Here is a 20,044-nt window from a genome sequence, read left to right on the forward strand (position 1 = left end):
GACCCCTTGAGCCCATGAATCCCCTCCTAAGGGCTCACAGACCCTCAAGATGAATCTATGATGTAACTCATGAGTCTGGGGGTAGGTAACCTGGTATTGTTTACTCCCCACAAACTGAAACGTAGATGCAGGTCTCAAACCGGATAACAAGGGGAAAAAATTAAACCTTAGGTTCTAGGAGAGCATTTTCAAATCAGTCTCTCTCTTCGCAGTTCCTCTTCATGCTGTGAGCAAAATCAAAACCAAGTTTGTAGCAATTACTGTACTGCACCAACAATAATAAATTGTACAAAGCAAGTTCTTGTAAACTTTAGAAACAGGAAACACTTGTCACGGTTACTATACCAGTCCTTTGCCTGTTCGGCGTGGGCTTCAAAGCATACAGCAATGATGGTATTTGGTACCTGGAAAATCTCAATATAAACATAAATATTAGGAAGGTATCCTGCCTCAGAGGGTCATTACCAAAGACTAAGGAAAAAATATGTCAGCCCGAGAGGCTTGGAGCTTAAAGATCCCCTGAGATCTCACCTCTCTCCTCTAGTAAGTAATCAGGAGAGCTATACATTCTCAGGTTTGTCTTCTGGGCCAGCGAAAAATATCCCCTCAGCCAGAATTGTATGAGGGTACATTTACCCAGCAGGTAATAATAGTTACCTGATTAGATTTAGAGACAGCTTCCTTCAGCAGGAGAAACAAAACTTCCTGGGAAAGAAAGATCCACGAGAGGGAGAACAGAGTTAGTCTTTTTCGACTTGGTGTCTATCATGGTGTAAGACACACAGTACATGTTCAAAAATAGTTTGTCAAATGAGTCAGCCTCCATCCAGTCTGTGCTTGGTCCAATGCCCCCTTGCCAATATATGTAGGAAGTCTTTGCCTCTTCAGTGTCTGGTTCTCTTCTCTTTCTCTGTCAAGTTCTCTTTGAGACAGTGCTCTCCTACCTGAAAAACTGCTGCAGAGACTTGCGCTCTGGCTAACTTGTAGGTTCTACTGGCTAAAACATGGGGGCAGTGGTGGTTCAGTGGTAGAATTCTCACGGTCTATGCAGGAGACGCCAGTTCGATTCCCAGGCAATGTGCCTCAAGCACAGCCACCACCCGTCTGTCGGTGGAGGCTTGTGTGTTGCTATGATGCTGAACAGGTTCCCACAGAGCTTCCAGACTAAGACCAACTAAGAAAAAAGGCCTAGAGATCTACTCCCCAAAAATTGGCCAGTGAAAATCCTATGACTATACAATGGTCAAATCCCATTGTTCATGGGATTAACATGAGTTGGGGGCTGACTCTATGGCAGCTTATGACAGCAGTTGACTAAAACACTTCTCCATCATTAACTTGGTTTGCCCTGGTCTTCTTTGGATCTGAACTAAAGCCATTTGTTCTCTTTTGCAGGGAGAGGGAGAAAGAAGCATCTTTTGTTTTAGCCATGAACAATTGAGGTGTGAAATATAAAACTACCCAGAAGACAGCAGCATAATTGTACCAATTATAGCTGGGCACTGTCTACTAACCTAAAGGTCGGCAGTTCAAATCCACCCAGCGATACCATGGAAGAAAGACCTGGTGAACAGCTTCCATAAAGATTACAGCCAAAAAAAACCCTACGGAGAAGTTCTACTCTATAACACGTGGGGTTGCCATGAGTTAGAATTGACTCAGTGGCAATGAGTACGTATGTATATATTGGGCACCATGCACAGAAGGTGGTTATGGGATTGGGGATGTCCAATTCAACATAAGCACATAGTTGTAAAATTACAATGTGCAACTGAAGGGCAAGAAGGTTGGGTTGCATTGCCCACCCTCTCGAACACTCCTCTTTCTGAATGGGTAGAGATAAAACTATCTGATCAAATAAAAAGAAAGCAACTTATAAAACCCCTCTCTAAGCAAAGCCTGGCTTTAAGATTATTGTCCTGCTTAAAAAAAAAAAAAACCTATTTCTTTTTATCTCTTTGTTTCCCCACAGTAAAATCCTAATCACCACCTACCTCCCCCTCGAGGCTACCCTGGGGTCCTGATCTGCTTTGGAAAAGGAGGTCCTGTATGCAGAAATGAAAAACCACCTTTTTTTTTTTTTTTCCTAGCAATTCCCTATCCACACCATTGGTAACTGTATTAGTTTCTGAGGGCTGCTGTAACAAATTGTCACAAATTAAGTGGCTTATAACAACACATATATTCTCATACAGTTTTGGAGACTAGAAGTTTGAAATCAAGTTGCCCACGGGGCCATGCTTCCTCCAAAGGCTTTCAGGAAAAATCTTTCCCTGCCTCTTCCAGTTTCTCATGCAACCTGGCAATCCTGGGCTTGTAGATGCATCACTCCAATTTCTGCCTTCATCTTCACGTGGCATCCTTCTCTCTGTGTGTGTCTGTGTGTCCTCTTCTCTTCTTATAAAGATACCGGTCATAGGGCTTAGGGCCCACTCTAATCCATTCTGTCTTTATCTTAACTACATCTGCAAAGACCCTATTTCCAAACAAGGTCACATGCTGGGGTCCTGGGTCGAAATGAATTTGGGAGAGGGACACCAGTCAACCCACTAGAGCAGCCTATACTTTCCCCAGCTTGTCCTACTGGCCCTTCCTCCCCACAGTCCCCAGATGTCCACTGACACTTAGCACTGAAGCTTTGTCACTGACTGGTGTGGAGTTGAGAAGAGAATGATTTAAAATGATATTCTGGTAGCCGGGCAATTATCGAGAGGCTGGCTGGGTTCAGGAGGTTATGTCTGCTTCCGCGGTAAGCAAAGTCTGTCCTAAGAGTGGAATTCACTGCAACCAAGAATCTCTACCTTGGTCACTGCCCAGCTTCCTGGAGCCCAGCCTTTCTTCTACCAACCGACCAGTTGCTGTCATATCAATTTCAACTCATGGCGACCCCACGTGCGTCAGAGTAGAACTGTGTGCCATAGGGTTTTTAATGACTGATTTTTCAGAAGTAGATCACCAGGCCTTTCTTACAAGGTGCCTCTGGGTGGACTTGAACTGCCAACCTTTCCGTTAGCAGCCGAGTGTGTTAACCGTTTATACCACCCAGGGACTCCTCCAGCCCTCCAGACCCCTGTAACTGGTATCAGCCCCTTCAGAATGTTCTCATCAGGGCTAGTCCATGCCTGAGCTGGATGTCCTCCCAACTGCTTATGGAGAGGTGGTGCCTGCGGGGTTCCTAGGTTTGTGGCTGGATTTAGATCCTGAGCTAGAAATGTAAAAGATGAAGGGTAAGCAGTTCTCATGATGGTTATTTTCCTACTCAACCCCATCAGTTTGATGGTAAATGTGCAAGCACTTGTTTTTAAACCATCATTTAGAGAAAATGCCCAAAATCTCAAGGCAGTATCAAAATACCTGTGCTGACTCAGAAAGATAATTTTTTAAGTATCAGCAGAAAAGGGAAGTTACCAAATTTGCAATTTTATCTTCCCCCCTCAGCTCTGTAAAGGCGGTACAGGCAGTAAAGTAGAGGGGGTGGGGGAACTTGATGTTTCATGTTTCTGTCTCGCCTCTTCAGCTAGATGTAATTTGGCTCGACAAATCATACTGTCAGGCCCTGTGCTTGTTCTGGGCATTCAAAGAGGAATCAGACCCAGTGTCTGTTCTCACATAGCTCGTAGAGTAGCATTCTGGCCAGATAAGTACATACTACGTTGCTATTGTTAGCTACCATCACACTGGCCCCTGACTCCTGGTGACCCCAAGCACAGTGGAATGAAACACTGTCAGTCCTCTGCCATCCCCATGATAGGTTGTAGATCAAAACACTGAAATCCATAGGGTTTTCATTGGCCGATTTTTGGAAGTAGATCGCCAGGCCTTTCTTTCTAGTCCGTCTTAGTCCTGTGCAGCATCATAGCAATATGCCAGCCTCCGCTGACAGATGGGTGGTGGCTGCACGTGAGGTGCATTGACTGGGAATCGAACCCGAGTACATACATATACAGTAAATGCTAGGATAGAGAGAAACAAAGGTATGTGTGAAATTAGTTTTCTTTCAGGCAGAGAAGAAGGGGCAAGTATACCAGAGGAAGATACCAAATTGGCTTATTTGCTGCCTAACATGTGAATTCATTAATTCCTTCATTCCTTTATTCAGTAAGTATTGGTTGAAACATCTTTATGTGCCAAGCTCTATCCTAGCTCCTGGGGAAAGAAGATCACTCGTCAAAGTGTCTTCTTGGAGTTTAATTCTGGTGTAAGGAGATGGGCAAGTCCTTAGTCTACAAGGACAGAAAAGTGCCAGTGGTCAAGAAAACCTCATGAATGAAGACACCGAGGCAGGCTGGAATGTGGGGTGCATGGAGGGGAAAGTGTGGGAGCATGTAGACAAAATGGAAAGAAGGCTACCATCTGCCTTGACAAACTCTGAATGTTGCGTGGAGCATTTGAATTCATTCCCACAGGCAAGAGGGCCTAACAAATGTTGACCTAAACCCCCCCCCCAAAAAAAAACCCTTGCCATCAAGTCAATTCCAACTCATAGCAACCCTATAGGACAGAGTAAAGCTGCCCCATAGGGTTTCCAAGGTTGTAATCTTTATGGAAGCAGGGGTTCAAACCACCGACTTTTCGGTTAACAGCCAAGCACTTAACCACTGCACCACCAGGGCTCCAGGTATAAAGGTTGATAGGGGATGGCATTCTAGCTGCTATTTCAAACAAGGGAAAAACAGTCCCAGATTTATGTTTTAAGAAGAGCATTTCAGTAGCATGTGGACAGTGTCTTAGAAGAGAGAGACACTGGCCTAAAGGGTCTAGAAAGAAACCCATTGCAATGGTCCAGGTAAGATGAAGAAGCCTGGGCTTCAGCGGTGGCTGGAAAGATGGAAAGGAAGATTCCAATTCAGGCAACTTTTAGATAGAGAATTGACAGGATTTGGGGGCTGAGTAGGGCTAGGGTTTGAGGTGTAGGAGTGCATCAAGGTCCACTCTTGGTTTCCAGCTCTGAGAATTTAACTATAAACTTTTTGAGGGATTGAGACACCTGCTTGCAATAGTACTTGATACTTGAAATAGATGTTTGATAAGCACAGGTTGGCTCAGATGTCATCTTCTTGGAGGCTATAAACTGAGCCATGGAAGAACTTAGTTCTTTATGTACTAATTCTACCACGTAGATACGGTGGGAAAGGCAAAGCTGGTCTGCCTAGGGCTGCCAGGAGGTAGAGAGTCAGCTCAAAAATCCTAACAGTAGAAAGTCAGCAGCTCCTGTCTCTCCGAAGGCAGGGGCCTGTGGCACATCACTGGGTACCACGGCTGGTGTGTAGCGTGGTAAGCCTCGAGGTACATTCTACTCTCTCCTGTCACCACAGGCTGCGTCCTAAACTCTGTTCCTCCATCCCTAACCATGAGGCAGACTGCAAAGTCCCTCAGTGGACACCAACCTGGGGCTGCTTCTGCATTCATCTACCATGGGACTTTCCCTGCGGCAGCCTGACAAGTGTCCCCAGCCTCCACTTCTCTTTGAGGACCCTGCCTGGGGTCCCCTATGAAATCCATGATCAGTGTCTCTGCTGCCTCAGTAGGGTCTTCAGATCAGCCATGGACCAAGAGTCTTCTCTGCCCGCCCTTTCCCTGTTGTCTCTACACCCACATGAGGTGCAGAGACTCGAGGGATCTGACCAGAGGTTAACTAAACAAGTACATCCCTCATGGTTACAAAACCAGCTCAACATTCATGTTTTTCAGGTCACTGTTGGGTGTGAGCCTTGCTTATAGCACATCAAGAGGATGGGCACTTTGAAGCACCACAGAAAAGCTGAGGTTCGAGGTGATCTGAGCCTTTTTGTAGAGAAGATATTAAAAATATAGGGGGGAAGATGGCACCTGAGGAGCCCCAGAAGAAGCTGACTCCAAGCTGACCTGTATTTCATCCCTGGCCCAGTCTTTCCTGCCTTGCCCTCTTGATAAAGATAACTGAGAAACCGGGATGCAGGGAGCAGTCTAAGGGATAAATACAATTCCCTTGGGCTTGGGGTCTATATTAGCTTCCTGTGACTGCTGTAACAAAGTGCTATAAATTATGTGGCTTATAAGAACAGAAGTTTATTGTCTCACAGTTCTGGAGACTAGAAATCCAAACTTTGGGTGTTGGCAGGGCCATGCTGTGGCTGAAGATTCTAGGGGAAGATCCTCTCTTGCCTCTCTCAGCTTCTGGTAGCGCCATGCATTCCTTGGCTAGTAGCAGCACCACTCCAATCTTTGTCTCCGTCTTCACATGGCAACTACTCTCTGCATCTCGGTATCTGTGTCTCTTGTCTTTTATAAGCACACCAGTCATACTGGATTAGGGTCTACTCTGGTATGACCTAATGTTACTTTAACTAATTAAATCTGCAACAGCCCTATTTTGAAATAAGGTCACATTCACAGGTACTGGGAATTAGGACTCTAACATATCTTTCAGGGGACACAATCCAACCCGTAACAGTGACATTCCTGCTGCTTTTTTCCTTGGGCTTCCTCTAAATTCAAATCCCTTAGTATCTGACAATGTTCTGAGTTTCCTGATCTTCTGAAAGGCACAGCACAGTAATGAGTATGAAGGCCAGGTTCACACATATAATTAGCATATTCAGCAGCTTAACTCTTGTGCACTCCTTCAGTCTTTGTGCCAGCTCACTGAAATCGCGGTGAGTCCTATTGAGAATAAGAGCTATTACATGCTGAAGTCAAAAGAACCTACACCACCTTAGCAGTGATGCCAAATCCACACAGATATCTGAGCTGAGGGAATCAGGGGCTTTAGAGGAGGTACAATGAGACCCTAAAATAGCTGTGACTGTATCTCACTCCCCTTTCCATTACCTTGCGTTGGAGACTACACCACATATAAGGAGACTTTTCTCCTTACATTCCCTTGTTGCTCTCTCCCCATTCAAGCAGTTGGTGAGGTTGCACTGCCTCAGGGAGGGATGTGGATGAATAGAAAAGAGAACCAGTCGCATTCCAGTCTCTCAGGCTCTTGGGCAACAAAATACCTGAGATCTTCAAGGAATTTAGAGGATTTTCAGAACTGTTAGAAGATTCAGAGAGGCCTGATACCTTTCCAAAAGCAGCATCGCCATCACTATCCTGATTTTTCCATCTGTATAGCACTCATCACTAGCTGATGTTCCAGTACAGTTTTTTGTTTATTGTCATTGTCCCCACTAGAAGGTAAGCTCCCTAAGAGCTAAGACTATGCTTTGCTCCCTATTGCATCCCTGGCACATAGAAAGGGGCCTGATACATAGTTCAAAACCAAAACCAAACCTGTTGCCATTCAGTCAATTCCAACTGGGAAAAAACAGGAATATTTTGACCAGAGATCTGAAGTGAGGCTGACTTCCCCTGATGAGTGAGAGATCCACAGCCTGGGAATGAAGGAGAGGAAAGACAAAGCTGAAGGTGTCTCCGTTCCCAGCTTCCAGAACACTGCCAGGCGGGGAGGCAGCAAGAGCCCAGGGAGGACAAGGCTGTAAGGCATGTCTAGGTAGATAGGATCATGAGCCCCTGCAAGATGAAACACCAGGCCCTGGTGGCAGAGAAAAGGCAGAGAGCCATCAGACCTGAGGCCACATGGGCCATGGTGTCCTCAGCAACGAGCTCAGTGGACCAACAGCACAAGGACAGAGTGCGGTCATCTAGCCACAATGCGGGGGAGCAGATGATGAGGACCACCAAAGACTCAAGGAAGGATCTCTGCAATTTGCAAAATATATGGCTCAGAATGGAAACCCTGGTGGTGTAGTGGTTAAGAGCTACCTCTGCTAACTAAAAGGTCAGTAGTTCGAATCCAACAGGTGCTCCTTGGAAACACTCTGGGGCAGTTCTACTCTGTCCTACAGGGTTGCTATGAGTCAGAATTGACTCGGCAGCAATGGGCTTGGGGTTTTTGTTTTTTGTCTTTTTTTTTTGGTTTATAGCTCAGAATAGCAGAGTTACAGACTAGTTGTCAAGGGTATCAGTTTACCTGGATCCACAATCCATGTCCATGCCAGCAACAGTTAAAAAATCAAATGACATATTGCATTGGGCAAATCTGCTGCAAAAGACTTCTTTAAAGTGTTAAAAAGCAAAGACGATACTTTGAGGACTAAGGTGTGCCTATCCCAAGCCGTGGTATTTTAAATTGCCTAATATGCATGCGAAAGCTGGACAATGAATAAGAAGACCGAAGAAGAATTGATGCCTTCGAATTATGGTACTGGTGAAGAATAGCGAATATACCATAGACTGCAAGAACAAAGAACAAATCTGTCTCAGAAGAAGCACAGCCAGAATGCTCCTTAGAAGCGAGGATGGCAAGACTTTGTCTTACATACTTTGGACATGTTATCAGGAGGGATCAGTCCCTGGAGAAGGACATCATGCTTGGTAAACTGGAGGGTCAGTGAAAAAGAAGAGACCCTCAACAAGATGGATTGACACAGTGGCTGCAATAATACACTCAAACATCGCAATGATTGTGAGGATGGCGCAGGACCGGGCAGTGTTTCCTTCTGTTGTACACAGGGGTCGCTATGAGTCGGAACCGATTCAATGGCACCTAACGACAACCACATTTGTTACCCACCTGAGTGTTAGATGAGATATATTCCAGCTATCCTTCTTTGTTTTTAATATGCACCCGTGACCGTATTCCCTCTGTTTAATGCTATGAAGAGTGGTCAGAGGGATAGGGTAAGGACCATGCAGTTATTATACCTGTGTGAAGCAAATTAAGAAATTTGGACTAGTGATTTCTTTGGGGGCTGGGTGGAGGTATCCAGGAATATTTTAAACATAGCAGGAACATTTGTTATTTGCCTGGAATTTGGCTCAGTTTCTTCCCACTCCTCAGGCCAGTGATAGGCCCTCCCATGCTCTGGTCCCAACCTTCCTAATCTTATCTCCCACACACACCATGTTCCTGCTAAACTGGACCTTTCCTTCCCCTAATATGTCCCACTGAGCCACCTGATACTCTAATATGGGCACCTAATTATGGCTAATTACATAGTAAAAAAAAATTTTTTTTTTTTTTTTTACTGGGAGGCTTATTTTCTCAGTAAAACTGGTTAGGTCAGAGCCTTTACTTGTACGCTCTCCTTAGCAACTCTATTAACTCACTATGTAGACTTGGAAGTAATCTATCTGCATTCCTTTAGAACATATGTTAAAATTCACATTGTCATTAGCTCAGCAATTAGCTCAGGTGAGTGAGGTAGCACTGAGGTTTGAATCACACCTGGACACTCACAGTGACTAAGTCCAATCATTTTTTTGTAACCTTAATATCAGTATTTCCTCGTCTTGGTTAACATGTAATGTCACAAAAGAGCAAAGATAAGCACTGTGGAATTCAGACCCATGCCAAGTTGTCGGAAGGGAAGGAATTCTCCCATAGGACTTTAAACAGCACCATTGGTATCAATATTATCTACTCATTGAATTGTTACTGGAAAAGTCCCCACCAACCAGTTGGTAAATGCTGATCATCTGATAGGAAGTTGCAGGCCAGTCTTGTCCTGTACATTTCCAAAGGATGGGAGGGCAGGGCTGGAGCCTAAAGAACTTACTCAGCAGTGATGCCCAACGCACAATCTGGAGGAGACCATCTGATCACCTTGCCCTGAAAACTGGTCTGACACTGGCCCAGCTATTGGTATATGGTTCTAACTATGGAGCCCTGGTGGCTCAGTGGTTAAGAGCTCAGTTGCTAACCAAAAGGTCCAGAATTTGAATCTACCAGCTGTTCCTTGAAAACCCTATGGGGCAGTTCTACCCTGTCCTATAGGGTCACTATGAGTCAGAATCGACTTGACAGCAACAGTTTTTTTTTTAGTATGAAGGACTATTGGCTTTTTTTTTTTTTTCCTTAGCTATCCATTTTCTTTTTTTTTTATTATGTATTTGAATAAGTAATACACACATGGTATAAAATTCACAGGGTACATAGTAAAAGGACACACTGTGACAAATAAGTCTCCCTCCTACTCTGCTACTAGCCACTCAGTTCCTTTCACCAGAGGGAACCACAGTTATCAATGAGTTTATTTTAGTTCTAAAGAGAGTTCAGGAACTCAGACCTAAAATGGAATTAGAGGAGCTACTTCATGTAGTAGTTAGGGCCAAGGGGCTGGAGTCAGGCAGACTCAGTTCAAAGTGAGGTTTCACCACCTACTGAGCCGGGGCCTGGATAATAACAGGACTAATCTCATTGGGCTGTTGTGATAATTAAGTGAGCTGATCCAAGTAAAGTGCTTAGCACAGATCCTGGTGCATATTTACACTCAATTCATGGTAGCTATTATTAGCTATTGGGTAAGGCGTAGGGTAGAGGAAGATGGAAGGGGAGGGTGGGGCATATTGAATACCTTCTGGGAAAAGCCCTACACCCCTGTTACTCAAAGTGTGGTCGCAGCATCCCCTGGGAGCTTGTTAGAAATGCAGGATGCCAGGCCGCACCTCAAACCTGCAAGATCAGAATCTGCATTTTCACAAGATCCCAGGTGAGCTGCACACACGTTAAAGTTTGAGAAGTTCTGGGAGCCCTGGTGGCGCAGTGGTTAAGCACTGAGCTGCTAACCAAAAGGTCAGCAGTTTGAATCCACCAGCCGCTCCTTGGAAACCCTATGGGCAGTTCTGCTCTGTTCTATAGGGTCGCTATGAGTCGGAATCCACTCGATGGCAATGTTTTTTGGTTTTTAATCCTGTATTAAAAACCAGTTGCCATTAAATCAACTCCCACTCATGGGACCCCCCTGTGTGTCAGAGTAGAACTGTGTGCCAAGGGGTTATCAATGGCTGATTTTTCACAAGTAGATCTCCAGGCCTTTGATTCCTCTGAGGTGTCTCTGGGTGGATGTCAATTTGCCACCTTTTGGTCAGCAGCCAAGCTCATTAACCCAAGGACTCCTTCTCCAGGGGGCAGGGGTGGTTCACTGGTAGAATTCTTGCCTTCCGGGAGGAGACCCAGGGTCAATTCTTGGCCAATGCATCTCATGTATAGCCACCACTGTCTGTCAGTGGAGGCTTGTGTATTGCTATGATGCTGAACAGGTTTCAGTGGCGCTTCCAGGACTAGGAAGAAAGACTTGGTGATCCATGGCCAACTCAATGGCAGCTAACAACCACAGTCTATATTATCCCAGGAAACCTTGAGGGATGGCCCTGGAATCACTGCCTCAGGGGAGCTGGGAAGTAGTTACTTTCAGACATGAGCCCGTAGATGTCTTATGATGGTTAAGTTTATGTGTCAGGTTGGCTGGGCCATGAATATCAGTGGTTTGGCAGTTACGATGTAGTTTGGCAGTTACGTAATGATTTAATCATCTCCATGATGAGATCTAATATGATGTAATCACCTCTATAATGCGATCTGTTATGAGCTGCCAATCAGTTGAAAAGGAGTTTCCTTGGGGGTGAGGCCTGTATCCAACATATACAGACTTTCTGGCAAAGCTTGCTGGCTTTTGCTCTGCTCTGGATCCTGCATTTAGCTTGTCATCATCTGACCTCCAGTTCTTCGGACTACAGCCAGCAGCCTGCAGTCTGTTCTGCTATCTTGGGTTCATTGTGAGTCAGGAGAAGTCTCCAGCCTGACACCTAACCCATGGACTTAGGATTTGCCAGCCTCTATAACCTTTTTTTTTTTTTTTATAACCGTATGAGCCATTTCCTTGAGATAAATCTCTCTCTCTCTGTCTATACCTATCTATCTATATACACACATACTTCACTGGTTTTGCTTCTCTAGAGAACCCTCCTAAGATACTTCTCATGATGAAGACTCATGACAAATACACTTTTAGGTGAAAAGCCATTGTTATCCCAGCTTCCTATGCCATATCTGATTTCCCAAGGCCAATAACCTATGCCTCAAAGACAACTGGACCATGTCCTCTTTTGTCCTGTAGTTTGTCAGTAACCTGATCAAGGGCTTGGGGGCAGGGGTGGCATGTTGTTTTTAAAGTGTCACAAGAGACACCATGGAGCCTGCCTCACAGGCCAGCAGGGCTGCCAGATGCCAACTAGAACCTGGTGCTGGAGTGCCCAAGAGCCTGTCACTGGAAATAAGGCCTGCGTGGACCTGAGAAGCTGAGAGGCAACGTGGTGACATATGCTGCCCTTGGCCACTAGTTGCAGACCAGGCATCCAGGGCTACAGATATATGGCAGAGAGGAAACACCCCTTTCTCTTAACCCTTTCGTGCCCGACGGGACATACAGTGACCATGAAATTTTTCAGCCTCTGGGGTTCACTGGGAAGCTGCTGTACCCCTGACAGTGCATGCTGCCGCAAGGCAGGGTTCATTATGACTGTTTGAAACTGAGGAATCCGGTGTGTATCAAAAATTACTGTTTTTACAGGGTATTGTATGAGGTGTCTGAATTTTTAGCAGGAAAAATAAAAATTCTGAAAATTTTTATTCGTTACTCATATGTATGAAGAGACCCTGGTTTGGACTCTGGGATATAATTAATGATACTTCATATGTGCCACTAAACACTGAGGGTAGGCTTGTGGGAGGGGGCAAAGAAAAAAAAATCTATGATATCTACTAAAAATTCAGACACACTCAATGATTCAGCATGGTTCTATTAATGAAAATATACAGTATCAACAAAAAATTCAGAGCAGAAAGTAATTGGGTCACCAGAGGGTTAAAGATAGGAATGACAGTTTGTCGCTGGGTCAGCCAGGGAAGAGAAGAGAAAACCATGGCGAGGACTGGGGCCATGTGCTGTTTAAAAATCATAGAACAGAAATAACTTAGAAGGACAGTCTAATAATGTAGCCATTAGCCCATGTGGCTAGTGTGACTGGGGAACTGGGTTTTTATTTTATTTTAATTAATTTACACGTAAATTTGAGAGCAATGGTGATTTAGTGGTAGAATTTTTGACTTCCATGCGGGAGACCCAGGTTCGATTCCCAGTCAATGTACCTCATGAGCAGCCATGCCTGCCTGTCAGCGGAGGCTTACATGTTGCTACGATCCTGAACAGGTTTCAGCAGAGCTTCCAGACTAAAACAGAGTCCCTGGGTGGTTCAAACGGTTAATGAGCTCCAACTCCTGCCCCCACTGGGTGAGGATTTTCCCAGTTTCCTGGTACACTGCAATGTGTGGCCAAGCAACATCCCAGGTTGTGATTTCTCATGGCTTCTGGCAGAGCTGAAGCAAGACAGGAGCTCAAGGGGTAGGGAGCTGTCAGGTGCTGGAACCTGCCTTCACCTGCAGCTGCAAGTAAACTCAGGTGGACTAAGGAGCTGTGGGGCAGGGCATCTTCAGTGTCTGCCTCTAGGACAATGAGATCATTTCATAAATAATCTGTATGTTGTAGGCCAATCCCATTGCCATAGAGTCGATTCTGACACATAGCCACCCTACAGAACAGGGCAGAACTGCCCCATAGGGTGTCCAAGGAGCCGCTGGTGGATTTGAACACCTGACCTTTTGGCCAGCAGCTAAGCTCTCAACCACTTCACCAGCAGGGCTTCCAAAATTGGATTAAAGGACACACTAAATGTAAGGCATTAAAATAGTACTTGGAACATACAAACAATAAATAGTGATTATTATTATTTCTGCAATGATGACAACTCCTGTTTCTCCCTAAAATCGGTGCAAACTTCTGACCAGGCATTATGGGTTGAATTGTGTCCCCCCTCAAAAGATATGTTGATGTCTAACCCCTGTATCTGTGAATATGAACTTATTTGGATATAGGGCCTATGCAGATGTGATTAGTTCACATGAAGTCATGCTGGAGTGGGGTGGGCACAGAGAGAAGACGATCGTGTGAAGAGACATGCAGGGATGGGAGACACACTGCCATGAGCCAAGGAACACCTGGGGCTACCAGAAGCTGGGAGAGAGAAGGAAGGATCTTCCCCTAGAGCCTTCAGAGGGAGCATGACCTACTGATTCCCTGAATTCAGATGTCTAGCCTCTAGAATTGTGGGAGAATAAATGTCAGATCTTTTAAACTACATACCAAACCCATTGCTGTCGAGTGGATTCCGACTCATAGCGACCCTATAGGCTAGAGTAGAACTGCCTCATAGAGTTTCCAAGGAGCAGCTGGTGGATTCAAACTGTCTAACTTTCGGTTAGCAGCCAAGCTCTTAACCACTGCGCCACCAAATTTGTTGCGGCAGCCTTAGGAAACTAATATAGGAGCTATGGAAACTGAGATGATGATCTAAAAGTGTGTCTCTAGACAATTGCACCTTCAGGCCTGCTAACTATAGAACCAAAGGATACTATTTGTGACTTATTGCTTAGTTTTGTTTTGTTTTTTAAAAAATCCTTTTCAGAAAAACGCCTTACTAAAGAGTCATATAAATGTCACACAAAAAACACAATAACATCATCACCCAAAAGAAGTTAGATTCTCCCAGTGAATAGGCTAAGTAAGCCCTGGTATAAATTGGGTACAAATGGGGCTACAACCACACTGTCTTAATTACCACACTTTTATAATTTGTCTTGATAGATGGCTGGTTAGTCCAATTTTTTTTTTTTTAGTCCATCCTGTTTCTGAGATGCAAGTTCATTTTCAGTCATTGCAAAAAAGACAAATAAGGCAGGTTTCTGGCATAAAGCTCCAAACCAAGTCAATGACAAAAGATTTGTTTCAGGGACTAAAACCCACTCTAGCAGACAAGTGACCCTCCTCTCACCAGCCTCGCTGCTGCCACCCAAATTCCTATCACTGGATTACTCCTCAAAATAAAACTCAGCTGCAAATGGCACACCTGTTTTGGATTAGTTACAATAAATCAGGAGCTGTGTTTATTTCAGCTGCCTGGACAGGTGAAGAACGAGCTACATTTATAGCCAGCCAACCAGAAAACAAAGAAAATTCCAAATCATGAGGGTTTTGCTTTGTTTTTTTTCCTTCTTAGGATAAAGGGATTACCCTTGGCAATCCCTAAAATTCCTCTTGTTTCCGTAGACACATGAGACTATGTGGGCAGCTCCTGTTTGGAGGGGAGAGATGAGAGGGCAGAGGGAGTCAGAAGCTGGCTGAATGTTCACGAAAATAGAGAGTGGAGGGAAAGAGTGTGCTGTCTCATTAGGGGGAGAGCAGCTAGGAGTATATAAAAAAAATATAGCAAGGTGTATATAAATTTTTGTATGAGAGACTGACTTGATTTGTTAACTTTCACCTAAAGCACAATGAAAATTAAAAAGAAAAAAAAATTCCTCTTGTTTCCAAAATTCTGTGATTCCTTACGGAAATACTTCAGGCTGTAGGATTCACTCTAGGTATCTAATTAGGCCCATGGTTTCCAGACTTTAGTCCCTGGGTGGTACAAATGGTTAACGTGCTTGGAGGCTAACCAAAAAGTTAGCAATTTCAGTCCAACCAGAGTCACCTTGGAAGAAAGACCTGGCAATCTACTTCCCAAAAATCGCCCATTGAATACCCCGTGGAACCCAGTTCTTCCCTGACACACATGAATGGACTCCACCGCAACTGTTTTTTTTTTTCCTTCCAGACTTTAGCGCCCATGAGAATCACCCAGAGAGCTTATTAAAAGTGCAGATTCAGCAAGTCTGGGTAAAACTTAAGAGATCTGCACTTTTTTTTAATTGTAGTAAATTTTATTATATGCCTTTTTCAAACTTTTCCCTCACCCTTCCCAGAAACTCAGTGCCCTCTAAGCAGTCAGTCCCTCTTTCCCCCTCCCTCCCACCCCAGATCTGCATTTTTAACAAGCACCTCACCAGGTGATTCCAATGCAGGTAATTCCAGCCCTGGCTTTGAGAAACAGCAACACCTCGCTGAGGATTTAGAACAGACAGGGACCCCCTAAGTAGAAGGAAACATTCAGGGCCCCAGTGCCATCTCTTCTGCCAGAAGACATGGTTCTGTAAGGATTAATCAATAGGGAAGGATGACCAGTGGAATCCCTATGCTGCTGCGTTGGTTCATACGAGATTTTTCCTAGGCAAAGGGAACCTGAAGGGCTGCAATAAATTCAGCAGGAGAGAGAAAAGCTTTTACCTCAGTGTTTGCATTGGTAGGGAGCAAGACCCTTTCAAGCCATATTTTAAGAAAATTTAATATGAATGCCTGCCTCCAGAGGACCAGAAGCTCCCAGGCTTGTGTGGCTCAGGGCAGGTTACATGGCCTCCCAGGCCCACGGGAAGAGAGTCCCACCAGCTCAGAAACCCACCTCTGTCTTCACAGCACCCTCCAGTGCTGCTCTAAGTAAAGGGTTGCTGGCATTCCCATGCTATTCTTTTGTCCATTTTTCATATCACCCATGACAGCCACCAGCCAACCTGAGCCACCTCCTTGGGCAATCCAGGTGAGTCCCTGGGTGTATTTTTGTTAGTCTCTGGTTTTAAAATCGCCGGTTTAAAACCCTGTGGAGTGTAGTCCTACTCTGAAACACAGTGGGTTACCATGAGACAGAATAGACTTGACAGCAACTAGTTAGGACTAGAAGCCCTGGTGGCGCAGTGGTCCGAATCCACCAGGTGCTCCTTGGAAAGCCTATGGCACAGTTCTACTCTGTCCTATATGGTTGCTACAGGTCGGAATTGACTAGACGGCAACGGGTTTTAGTCAATGGGGTGGTTAGGACTTGGGGGAGAGGGGTAAAGGTTTGAGGTAGGGTAACAGCTAAGGGGTACAAGATTTCTTTTGGGGGTAATGAAAATGTTCTAAAATCAATTTTGGTAATGAATGCACAACTGTGAATACAGTGAACGCCACTGAATGCACACTTAAAAAAATAATAAAATAAAATAAAGTTGCCTGTTTAATAAGCGCTCTGCCAGAAATGGTATTTTCTCTATGAGCCCCAATATGTTAATGTGTGATTTTGCAGAATGTGAGGTGTTTCAGCAATGTATACATTGCATTATAGCAGAATCGTGTGTGGAGCGTACCCATTAACATTGTTTGAAAGGCAGTATTGAATAACCCGGTGTCGGTTCTCAGTTAAAATTGTGGGAGATCAGGGACACGGGGCTCCAGAATCCCCAAGAAACCACTTCCAGGAGGTGAATAATTAGCTCTCTGCAGCTCTGCTAAGTGGGAGTGCAACTTGAAACGTCTAGGATGACCCAGCACTCCCACTTGCTGTGAGCTCTTGGCCAGTGGTTCTCAGCCAAGGCTGTGCCTCAGAGTTACCTGTGGTCCTGTGGAGCTTTTGTAAGGTCGCACATGCCTGAGCCCTGCCTTTTGTTGTTAGTCAAGTCGGCTCAGACTCGTGGCAACCTTACGTATAATAGGACGAAACGTTGCCTGGTCCTGTGCCATCTTCGTGATTGTTGGTACGTTAGAGACTATTGTGGCTATTGTGTCAATCCAGCTCATTGAGGGTTTCCCTCGTTTTCACTGACTCTATTTTACCAAACATGCTGCCCTTGGTCTTCTAGCCATTGGTCTCTCCTGATGATGTATTCAAAGTAAGCAAGGTGAAGTCTCACCATCCTCGCTTCTAAGAATAGTCAGTATATTCTTCGTCAACACTACAATTTGAATGTGCTGGTTCTTCTGTCTTCCTTTTTCATTATCCAGCTTTCACATGCCTCTGAGGCAATGGAAAAGATCAGGGCCTAAAACTCCTGCAATCAGGACCTCTGCAGGCAGACTTGGGTACCTGGATTTTTAGAAAACATCAACTGCAGCTCTGAAGCACAGCTAGGGTTCTCAGCGTTGGAGGTTTAGTGATCACCTGGGGAGCTTTTAAAACTCCCAATCCCCAAGCCACACCAGACAGATGACAAAAGAATCTCTCAGGGTGGGGCTCAGGCATCAGAATTTTTTAAAAGCTCCTCAAGTAATTCCAGGTATTGCCAGGGTGGAGGTCCACGACTTCTGGGTTTTTTTCTAAACCGAGCCAGGTCTTGTATTCTGTAGAGCAGGACCTCTTGAATATAATGTGTGTAGGAATCTCCTAGGAATCTGGTAAAAATGCAGATTCTGATTCAGTAGTGCTGGGACAGGGCTTGGTATTCTGCATTTCTAAAGAGCTGGCCAGCTGACCACAGAGTAAAAAGCAAGGCTATGGGTACTAAAGAGTTTCCATTGATTATTTAACGAGGCCTGCAGACAATTACTGCAGTGAGCCAGATGTTAGATGATCTTACAGGTCCAGGATGGTAATGGTATTTGGCAGAAATGGCACAGAAGGCTTTGCAATTAAAAACAAATGTTTGTGTTGCTCCCTGGGTCAGCCGTGGAGTGCTGCTGACAAGAGGTTTGACTGCCACATGCTGAGAGATGAGCAACTATAAACCTCTGGCCTTCCCATCATCATCATCATCCACAGAAGTCTGGCTTATCAGGCCTCTGGAGTCATTGTTTAATAGTTATCATTTGGGGGGACAGATTTTATCATGCTACCACCCATCTATCATACTGTGGCGGTTTGGGTGTTGTTATGCCACCAGTATTTCAAACACCAGTAGGGTCACCCAGGTAAACAGGTTTTGGTGGAGTATCTAAATTAAGACACACTAGGAAGAAGAATTTGGTGATCTACTCCCAAAAATTAGCCAGTGAAAAGCTTATGGATCACAACAGAACATTGTCCAACTCACCTGCTTTGGACATGTCATCAGGAGGGACCAATCGATGGAGGAGGACATCGTATTTGATGAAGTAGAGGCCCAACAAGGGTGGGGAAGACCTTTGGTGAGATGGATTGGCACGGTGGCCATAATGATGGACTCGAACATGCTGGCAATTACACAGGACCAGCGAACATTTTGTTCTGTTGTACATAAGGTTGCCATGAGTCAGCATCAACTTGACAGCAGCTAGCAATTTTATCATGCAAAGGAATTCAAGATCTCAGATTGCTCTGTCACAGATAAGAAATTGTACTGCAAGAAGGTTTGGATTGTCTGCTTATATTTTTCCACACCAAAAAAAGAAATATTAGAGACCTACTATGTGCCCTGCCCATTGCTAGATGACCATGCAGATGTCAAGCACCCGTATACCTTGTGCTTAGCCACAATAAGCTATCACTACATACCTAGCAGAATGAATACAACAAAAAATACTACTACCACCTAATGCTGGAGAGGATGCAGAGAAACTGGATCACTCATACATTGACAGTAAGACTAGTTGCCATGGAGTCAACTGTTAAATATCAATTATTAAATGTTAACTGCATAATGGACAAAGTGCTGAGCATTTTACATGCAAGATTTTATTTAATCCTCACAATACTCTGTGAGGTCAGAATAATGATGATGATGGTTCCTGTTTTACGGATGAGAAAACTGAGGCTGGGAGACTTTAAGTAATTTTTCCCAGGGTAACAGAGTTAGAAAGTGGTAGGCAAGGACCCAAACTCTGATCTGGAGCCCACTACACTCTACAAAGAATGTGGCCAAGAATGCAACGGGGTTCTCTGAAAGGAGAAATCATAGTTAGGAATGAGGAAAGTGCTCCAGAGAAAGTCAATTTGAAGGAACCTGCAGGACCTGGGCCCTGAAGGACCAGGAGGGCTGAGGGGGAAACAAGGCGGGGAGAGCACTCCAGACAAGAAGATGGAAAATCCACCATGTCTGGGAAACAATGCGCACACCTGCTTCCTTTTCCTGGATAAGGAAGCTGGGGTGTACTCCTGCTTTGCGTTTCAGAGGTAGACAGAAGCAGTATTGTAGAAGGTCTTAGTGCTGGACTAATGCAGTAGGATCTTCCTGGATCTAATTAGCAATCCATGAGGGCTGATAAAGCCAAGGTTGTATGTGAACTTCCAACATTCATAAGAGAACCCAGGTATAAGGTATGATTGTTTAGCACAATCCAATCCGTCCTCAGGGCCAACAGAGCAAAGGGAAAACCAGTTGCTGTTGAGTCTTTCCCAACTCATGATGACCCCATACGTGTCAGAGTAGAACTGTATCCCATAGGGTTTTCAGTGGGTGTGATCTTTGGAAGAAGATCACCAGGGTTTTCTGGTGTTTAATACAATCCAATCCGTCCTCAGGACCAACAGAGCAAAGGGAAAACCAGTTGCCGTCAAGTCTATTCCAACTCATGATGATCCCACGTGTGTCAGAGTAGAACTGCACTCCATGGGGTTTTCA

At 44.8% G+C, this 20,044-nt stretch overlaps 1 protein-coding gene across 2 annotated transcripts in view; it reads right to left on the reverse strand.

Moving 5' to 3' along the window:
- The window catches only part of ALPK2 (alpha kinase 2), a 133,293-nt gene that overhangs the window by 46,886 nt on the left and 66,363 nt on the right, over positions 1-20,044 (reverse strand). The gene's annotated exons all lie outside the window — the stretch shown is intronic.

Source organism: Elephas maximus, chromosome 11 (genome assembly GCF_024166365.1).
Source record: "Elephas maximus indicus isolate mEleMax1 chromosome 11, mEleMax1 primary haplotype, whole genome shotgun sequence".
In the NCBI taxonomy this organism is placed as follows: Eukaryota; Metazoa; Chordata; class Mammalia; order Proboscidea; family Elephantidae; genus Elephas; species Elephas maximus.